Consider the following 9,275-nt stretch of genomic DNA (forward strand, 5'->3'; position numbering starts at 1 on the left):
GGACTGATGAAAAAAGTCCTCTTCCACCACACCCCATTCCCTGCCTGGTTCCCTTGGAGTCTCCTGCATTTGAGAGAGCCTTTGTGGCTTGAATCTTAAGTCACAAAACTCCCCCTGTTAAGCCCATGGGGTCACAGTTGGACCTAGTGCTTCAGGGGAGGACCTATGAGAGAATCCACTTTGCATTTCCCTTCTTGCTTTCCTACGGAGAGACGTAAAGCTTCCTGGAGGTGAATATAATAAGATAGAGCCAATGTGGGGATGTCGCTCCCCGGGGCGCTCCATGAGTGGTGTGACATCATGTTCTTAGTCTGAGCTTCGATGGATCTCTTAGAATGTCAGAGACCCATCTACCTCTAGAAAAGGCATTCCTACCCTGCGGTCTGTGAGCTAATGAAAATGCAGGCTGCCTTAGCCTGAATTAAAAGAGGTCTTCTTTTCCGTTACCCATGTAAAGACCCTGTAGGCTTGGAATTACCATATAAAGCACGAGATAAATTGCCAGGGGCCACTTCATGCCAAGGTACATTAGAGGGCAGAATGTCAAAGTGTGCTTAGCCAGGAGACAGTGATGGGCAATTCCTGCTCTCTGAGGGCAGCAGGCATAAAATGTGGCCCCTGGGTAGACGGAGGGCCCTTGCTTCCAGCCCCCACAGCTTTTCGCCCTTCAGCGGCAGGAATATGCTTTCTTATGTGGCCTCTTTCTTAGGCTGTTCTTGACCTTTCATAATTAAAATACTCTGAATTTTGGCAGGCCTTGTGCTTTTTTTATAAAGAGGGGGAAGCCATTTGAAGATAGAAACAAAATTGCTTGGACGGTTGCCTGTGAAGTTACAATTATAGCAATGACTGAAGATGGAGAACAGGAATTGAGAGAAGAGGGGTTTTTTTCCCCCTAGCTGTCAAAATGCTGGATTTTATGTTCTTCTGTGAGAGCCTGCCGCTATAAATTTTAGACCCTAACTCATCAATAGTGAGTGCTAAAAGGCATTCTTGAGGAAGTCCTGGTTTTTGGATACATCTAAATTTTTATTAGCTTTTGCTCCAATGTCAGTAAATATTCCTGAGTGCTTACTAGAGGCAAGGCAGTGAGAAGCAGAAGGAGGAATCAAAGAACAATTATATCCCAGCACCTGCACCATGCCCGCTGGCCAAGTTTTTTCCTTGAGAAAATCTAAAAACATCAGCTTCCCTCCCTTTGCCTTAGTAATTCCCCAAACTTTGCCGTTCATTGGAATCACCTAGAATATTTTTTGGAAAATTCTGATCCCAGACTCTCACGCTAGACATTATGATTTAATTGTGGAGAGTTTTTTTAAAGCTCCCCAGGTGATTCCAATGTCCAGCAGTGTTGGAGATCCACTGGCCTAACTTCCACTGTTTCTTCAGGTTTCAGTTCAGTATTTATTCCTTCAGGAAACCTGCCAGAATTCTCCTTCCCCCGTATTCACACACCTGTGACCCCGAACCCATGGAGGATCACTCCTTGAGGGGCTCCTGCAGCACCTGGTACTTGGCCTTGGTGATACAGGCCACTTGATTCAACACTCTTCCTCAGGATGAATGGGACATCCCTGAGGGCAGGACCAATGGCCGCTTGAACTAATTGAAGAATTGAAGAATTACTAATTGAAGAAGTAAATTCACATTCTCCTTGGACATTTCCTTTCCCTCTTTCTGTGCATGCTAATTTACTTTCTCTAGTAATAACAAATGTCATTTTGTTCTGCATGCTGCTATGTTTTGAATGTTTGTCTCCTCTGAAATTCATGTTAAAACTTACTCCCCAATATAACCATATTAAGAGGTGGATTAGGGTCAAAAGGGCTCTGCCCTCATGAATGGATTAATCCATTGATGGATGAATGGATTAATGGGTTATCACAGGAGTGGGTTAGTTATCATGAGAGTAAGTCTCTTATGAAAGCCAATTTGGGTCTTAGTGCACCCACACCCCCCTTGCCCTGTGATGCCTTCTGCCATGTGATGATGCAGCACAGGACCCACACTGGAAGCCAACCAGATGCAGTTGCCAGATCTTTCCAGCCTCCAGAACTGTAGAAAATAAGTCTCTTTTCTTTATAAATTACCCAGTCTTGGGTTTTCTGTTGTAGCAACATAAAATGGACTGACACCCACTTAATCACACTGTCTCTAATTTTCATAGTCATTGAGTCATGTAATAAAAGTGAACCATTTACACTCTTTTAATTTAATTTATTTATTCTTTTGAGACAGAGTCTTGCTCTGTTTCCCAGGCTGGAGTGCAGCGGGGAAATCTCAGCTTACTGCAACCTCCACCTCCCAGGCGCAAGCGATTCTCATTCCTCATCCTCCTCAGTAGCTGGAATTATAGGTGAGTGCCACCACACCCAACTAATTTTTGTATTTTTAGTAAAGACAGGGTTTCCCCACATTGGCCAGGCTGGTCTAGAAACCCTGACCTCAAACCATCTGTCCGCCTCGGCCTCCCAAAGTGCTGGGATTACAGGCGTCAGCCACTGCACCTGGCCTCTTTTATGTTTTGTTTTATTTATTTATTTATTTATTTATTTAAGACAGAGTTTCGCTCTTGTTACCAGGCTGGAGAGCAATGGCACCATCTCTACTCAGTGCAACCTCTGCCTCCCAGGTTCAAGCGATTCTCCTGCTCAGCCTCCGGAATAGCTGAGGTTACAGGCACAGGCCACCACCCTCAGCTAATTTTTGTGTTTTTAGTAGATACCGGGTTTCATTGCATTGGTCAGGATGTCTCGCCCGCCTGCTCCGCCCGCCTCAGACTTCCAAAGTGCTGGGATGACAGGTGAGCCACCGCACCTGCCTGTCTTTTATGTTTTATATATTTTATACAATTTTTTAAAAAAGTGCCAGCTGAAGCTGTCAAATAAAAAATCCCAAAATGTGGTTAATCCAAGAGAAGGTTAAATGATTAGACTTGATTCTGGAGCATTATTTGTGAAAACATGTATTTTCATTTAGGTCTCCATAGACCTAAAACCTGATTTTCTCCCTATTATTAAAAAGGTTTATATTTTGTAAAATATGCTTCATAAATTAGACAAAGGCAAATCAATGAAAGTGTCTCCTTTTTGTTTGGTTAATGCGGATTTAATGAAAGGGCACACACACATTTCTGAAGTTGTAGCTCACTTGATTGCCAAAATTCAGACAAAGAAACAAATCTGCAAACACCGGGCCCCCTGTAACATCATGGAAGGGGTCAGATTACAAGGCTGGGGGACAGGGGCATTCAGAGACACGGTAATTGTCCCCACGTTCCGGGCTCCTGCGATGCCCACAGACTTCTTAATGTCCCTCTTTGTAACCCCGCAGGGCCGCGTGAATAGCAGGAAAGGTAACGTGACTGCGGAGCTCAGGGCCGGCCCCGGAGGGGCCCGGGCCTGGCCAGTGGGAAGGTCGGACGCCGAGGGGCGAAATCACCCCACCGGCATCAGACCACCGCCTCCATTCAGCGGAGGAATGTGGGCGGGCAGAGGAAGCGCGGTCCCCTCGCCCGGCGTTAACCCTGTGCGCGCCCGGAGCTTCGCCTGGCGCGTCGCAGCATCGCGCAGCGCCCGGGGCCCGGAGCCCACACAGCTCCACCGGTGCCCGGAGCATCTATCTCCCCGCGCGCGGTGCTGCAGCTCGCCACGTTCACATTCCTCCACGTGCACGCGTGACTCTTTTGGTGTTATTTTTTTAAATCTCACTATTTAATCGCCATTTTTACCTTCCCCAGAACCACAAAGTCTCATCGCAAATTCAAATAATTTGGAAAACATTTTAAGATAACCTTGGGGCCCGCGAAGCCAGTGCAAAGTAGGTGGCTTCCCTTGCTGGAAGTCACCGCACCGAGCCCAGAAGACGGAAGCCAGCGCCCAGGCAAGCGCTTAAAACTGCAGCCTCCCCCACACTTTGCACGTGCGGAAACTGAAGCAGAACCCTGACTCTTTCACTTTTCTTCCCTTCGCTAAGACTTTTTTATATTTGTAAGTGGAGGCGCGATCCAGTTAGTTTTTCTCCAAACTTTTAATGTAGAAAATATGCAAATCTACGAAAAAATGGGACGTGTAGTACAGTAATACAATTAACACCTGTAGATCCTTCACCTAAATTCACTTCTTAGCATTTTGCCCTACTTGCTGTATCCTTTGTCTGTATAGAGAGATTCCTCTCTCCTGCATTATTTGAAAGTAAATTGCAGACCTCATGACAATTTGCCCCAAAATAATTCACATGCAGCAACTAGGAATAAGTACATTTTCTTATGTACCAACAACACCATTTATTACACCTAAGAAAATCAACACTAATTTAATATCTCCTAAAATATAGTCCTTATTTAAATTTTCTTAGTTTTCCCAAAATGCCTTTTAACTAATTTTTTTAAATCCAGAATATATTAAAGATTCATGCATTGCATTTCGTTATGTGATTTGCTTTTTATGATAATTTTGTCTTAAATTTTCATTATTTTCAGCCCGTATAGCATATTTCCGGAATTTAAATTTGGGGGCTGTAGTTATTCTAGATCAGTGTCTAGTTAGCACATTTAAAAACCAGGCTTTTGAGGGAAATTATTTGTTGCTGAGCTTCTGGTACACACACAAATAAGTAGGTTTCCTATGCAGACCAAATTTGCTTCCCTGGCTGGGAGTCTGACTCAATCCTGATGCAACAAAACCCCCTTTCCCAGGCTTTCTCCTCCAGAGCCAAATGTCCCATAAATAAAGACATTTCGTCTTTTCATTTTTTCTTACCTCCCGTTTAGATCTTGATGATTTTCTGCTGCTTTACAACAGCCCTACCCAAGCCCAAATTAAACCATTCTCTTTTCTTCTTCTTCTTTTTTTTTTTTAAGACACAGTCTCAAAAGGCTGGAGCGCAGGCAGTGTCACCCAGTTTGGAGTGCAGTGGTGCGATCTTGGCTCACTGCAAGCTGCACCTCCCAGGTTCACACCATTCTCCTGCCTCAACCTCCCAAGTAGCTGGGACTACAGGTGCGCAGGCCACCACGCCCGGCTAATTTTTTTTTTTTTTTTGTATTTTTAGTAGAGATGGGGTTTCACCGTGTTAGCCAGGATGGTCTCCATCTCCTGACCTCGTGATCCGCCCGCCTCAGCCTCCCAAAGTGCTGGGATTACAGGTGTGAGCTACCGCACCCGGCCTAACTGTTCTCTTTTCTCTTGTTAGATGACGATTAAAAACATTTTTAGGCTGGGCGTGGTGGCTCACGCCTGTAATCCCAGCACTTTGGGAGGCCAAGGCGGGTGGATCACTTGAAGTCAGGAGTTTGAAACCAGCCTGACCAACATGGTGAAACCCTGTCTGTATTAAAAATACAAAAATTAGCCGGGTGTGGTGGTGGGTGCCTGTAATCCCATCTACTTGGGAGGCTGAGGCAAGGGACACTTGAACCCAGGAGGCAGATGTTGCAGTGAACTGAGATTGCACCACTGCACTTCAGCCTGGGCAACAGAGCGGGACTCCCTCTCAAAAAAAAAAAAAAGTAAACCTTCACAAGCCCTGTTGCTCTTCTTATCCCATATGTAGATCTCAGAATTCTTTCCCTCTAACCCCATTGCCTTTTTCTCCACGCCTATCTATAACAAATGTCTATCAAGTGCTAGCTATACAGCAAACACTATATTAAGTGCTTTATACATATCTCATCCTCAGAACAGTCTTATAAAGTTAGCACTGTTAGTATTACTTCCATTTTAAACACGAGGAAATTGAGACAGGATAAGTAATTTGTCTCCCAAGTGTGTGACATGGTGAGACATCACTGGGACTTGAACCTTGGTTATCTGACTCCAGAATCTACATTCTCAGCGGTCCCCAACCTGATTGGCACCAGGGAGCAGTTTTGTGGAAGACAATGAAACTAACTGTCCCATCTCAGATTATCAAGCACTAGTTTCTCATAAGGGGCACTCAACCTAGATCCCTCGCATGCACAGTTCACAATAGTTTGCATTCCTATGAGAATCTCATGCCTCCGCTACTGTGACAGGAGGCGGAGCTCAGGCGGTAATGCCCACTGCTGGCCACTCACCTCCTGCTGTGCGGCCTAGTTCCTAACAGGCTGAGCTCCACCCAGAGTTTGGGGATCCCTGCTCACTACGACATACTACCTTTGAGACTTTTAATTTCTCCAGTGCCCTCCCTTTATTTAATTCACAAAGAGCCTGTAAAATTGGGAGGTATTTCCATACACCAGGTTACTTTGCTGTGTCACTATTTTCATAAGTCATTTGGTAGAAAGTGGTGACACTCACGTGCCTATATTAAGCACAAGGCTAATGTTTTAACTAAAAGACATTTAGGAAACCCATATCAGCTACTACCTCACTGAGGCATAGAACACCACTGGTGACACTCTAGGGAGTCAGAGAATATTAAATCATCCCCCAAGCCGGTAGTTCCCAGATGTCTAGAATTCCAAGACTAATAAAACCTTCTAAGACATTTTGGGGAAAGACATAAGGTTGCCACTTTGATACTTTGCCAAGTGAAGACATTAAACTTTTCAAACTACCATCTATAATACTAGCATCATCATTTTATTGGAAAAAAAAAAAAAGGATATTTTAAACCCACCTGCCTCCACTCCTGCAAAAAACTTTTTAAAAAGGACATAATCTCAGAATAAAGAATAATCCTTAATCTGATCAATTCAGTGCTACCAAAATTCACTTTGTTGTCCTTGTTTTTCTCATTTTGTGGTAGACAGGTCTAAGCATCATCATGAACTGACTCTGGGTCTGCCCATAGAGGCTGGCACCATCATCTTACAAACAAGGTAATGATTCATCAGGCACATCTTTATGTTAGCCAGAGTTACTGTGATGGAGTCTGCAGGCAAAGATGGAAGGGATTAGGCCCCTTGGTCTAACAAAAGCATGGAGAGTGGCTCCTCCTCATTAAGGGGGAAGCTCTGATGCATGCGGAAGGCTATGAATTTGGGACTGGTAGAAAGGCATTGTGGCTGAGCAGAAACAACAGATTAACAGAGACTAAAGGACTGAAGTATTTGGTGGAGGATGTTCAAGGTCTATGGCCTTATGATGAGACAGCTATGCTGTATTGGAAAGACCTTGGTTTGACTTTCAGCTCTGTTTTGTGCCCTTGCAGAAGTCACTGAATGTCTCTGAACCTGTTTCCACACTCACAAAATGCCATCTCATGAGGTAGATGAGAGGATGTACAAAAAATGCTTTGTAAATTAAAAGCAAATACAAATGATAGGAATTATTATTGTTGGGTTTTTTTGTTTTTTATTTTTTTCAAGACAGCATCTGACTCTGTCACCTAGGCTGATATGCAGTGGCATGATCATAGTTCACTGCAGCCTTTAACTCCTAGGCTCAAGAGATCCTGCCAAGTAGCTAAGACTACAGCCACATGTCACCACACTTGGCTAATTTTTAAAATTTTTAAATTTCTTTAGAGACAGGATCTCCCTACTTTGCCCAAGCTGGTCTTGAACTCCTGGCCTCAAATGATCCTCCACTCCTTGGCCTCCCAAAGTGTAGGGATTACAGGTGTGAGTCACCATGCCTGGCCATTTTTTCCTTTGTTTGTTTTGTTCTGTTTTGTTTTGCTTTTACTGATAAAGACTTTAAAACAAGTGTATGTGTTACAATTCTGGAGGAACAAGGATTTCATTTTGGAGCACTATTTAGATTTCATACAAGTTGGAAAACAAAGCAGTGGCCTTTAGAGATTTCATTCTTAGGCATGTGGGTAGGATACAGTGCTCTCTGTTTTAAGTCAGTGCCAGTTCCAGGCTGCCTGGCCCTATCTAGGGGATTGGTGCCTAGGAAAAGGCTGCAGTAAAGGGCAGAGGTGACCTTGCACAAGGGTAATGAGTCAGTGTGTGTGCATCCTTCAAGCTCATGACAGTAGTACAATCTCTTACGAGGAGCAGTACTACCCTTGTGGCCAGATGAGAAGGGTCACTGCCTAAGCCTGCTCTGGAGAGGGTCCTGCATATCACAAACACATTTACAAAAAAATATATTAAAGAACACAAAAGTTCGTCTGTCATTTGGGAGCACTTAGTTCTGCCAGTACAACAAGACCTGGTCATACTGTTCAGTCTCCAGGGAAATGCTTCTCCATATTTCTTGTCCAGTGTTCTCAAAACAAAAGGGACTGCGGGTGACTGCTCCTGATGTTGGCAATTAAATTACTCCAGAGTATGAGGAACTTGGTCGGCAGAAACCCTTGGGAATGAGAAAGGGTAAACTTGTCATGTCCTTCCTCTCAGATAATAGGAATGCAGTAGATTCTTGCATTATGACTTTTTTTTTTTTTTTTTTTTTGAGATGGAGTCTCATTCTGTGGCCCAGGCTGGAGTGCAGTGGTGCCATCTTGGCTGACTGCAACCTTTGCCTCTAGGATTCAAGTATTTCCACTCCCTTCACCTCCCAAGTAGCTGTGATTACAGGTGTGTGCCCCCATGCCTGGCTAACTTTTATATTTTTAGTAGAGACCAGGTTTAGCCGTGTTGGCCAGGCTGGTCTTGAACTCCTGACCTCAAGTGATCCACCCGCCTCGGCCTCCCAAAGTGCTGGGATTACAGGCGTGAGCTACCGCACCCAGCCTGACAGAAGGTTTAATATTTCATTTTCCATCAAAATTTCTTCAAATGGAGAAACTAGACATTTTTATATGCTAAGCACAAAGCCAAAGTTCTGCAGCTACTCTCATGTTTCACAGCGATCTTCATGATTAGCTTTGGCCAATGAAGAGACTTGTGAAAGGACACATTTAGGTTCTCTATTAAAAGAAAATGACTATCACTTGGGCATAAAAAGAGCACATGAATCACTGAAACTGCAAAAAAAGAAAAAAAAAAAGCTGACTAAACAGCATTTGACAGTATTCCACAATAACAACTATAAGCCAATATAAAAAATTGATATAATATTCCTAAAATAATAATAAATGTTCAATACTTAGCCACACACAATGGCACTTTTCATCTTTTCATGGCATAAACAGCACAATATTTACAGAAATAATGGGAAATTTCTAGATTTAGTAAAAATGGTTTCAAAAACTAAAACTAGAACAGTCAAACATAGAAGATAGTTAAGAAATAATAAAATAAAAGATCACTGTGTAGATGAAGAAGTCAAAATGAAGCTATTAATTTAATGGACAATAAAGTAGGGGAAAAACATATAATTTTATTTATTTTTGTTTAACCTTTATTTTAGGTTTGGGAGTACATGTGCAGGTTTGTTATATAGGTAAATTTGTGT

The 9,275-nt window shown here is 43.3% G+C and overlaps 1 long non-coding RNA gene across 1 annotated transcript; it reads left to right on the forward strand.

The window, feature by feature from the left end:
• The first annotated feature begins 4,829 nt into the window (after positions 1 to 4,829).
• Positions 4,830 to 8,935, forward strand: LOC144331183 (uncharacterized). The gene is made up of 3 exons (XR_013398144.1): positions 4,830 to 5,131; positions 5,250 to 5,437; positions 8,370 to 8,935. It is a non-coding gene; the product is annotated as an uncharacterized LOC144331183 (long non-coding RNA).
• Positions 8,936 to 9,275: the final 340 nt, after the last annotated feature.

The sequence above is a fragment of the Macaca mulatta genome, chromosome 9, assembly GCF_049350105.2.
Source record: "Macaca mulatta isolate MMU2019108-1 chromosome 9, T2T-MMU8v2.0, whole genome shotgun sequence".
NCBI classification, from domain to species: Eukaryota; Metazoa; Chordata; class Mammalia; order Primates; family Cercopithecidae; genus Macaca; species Macaca mulatta.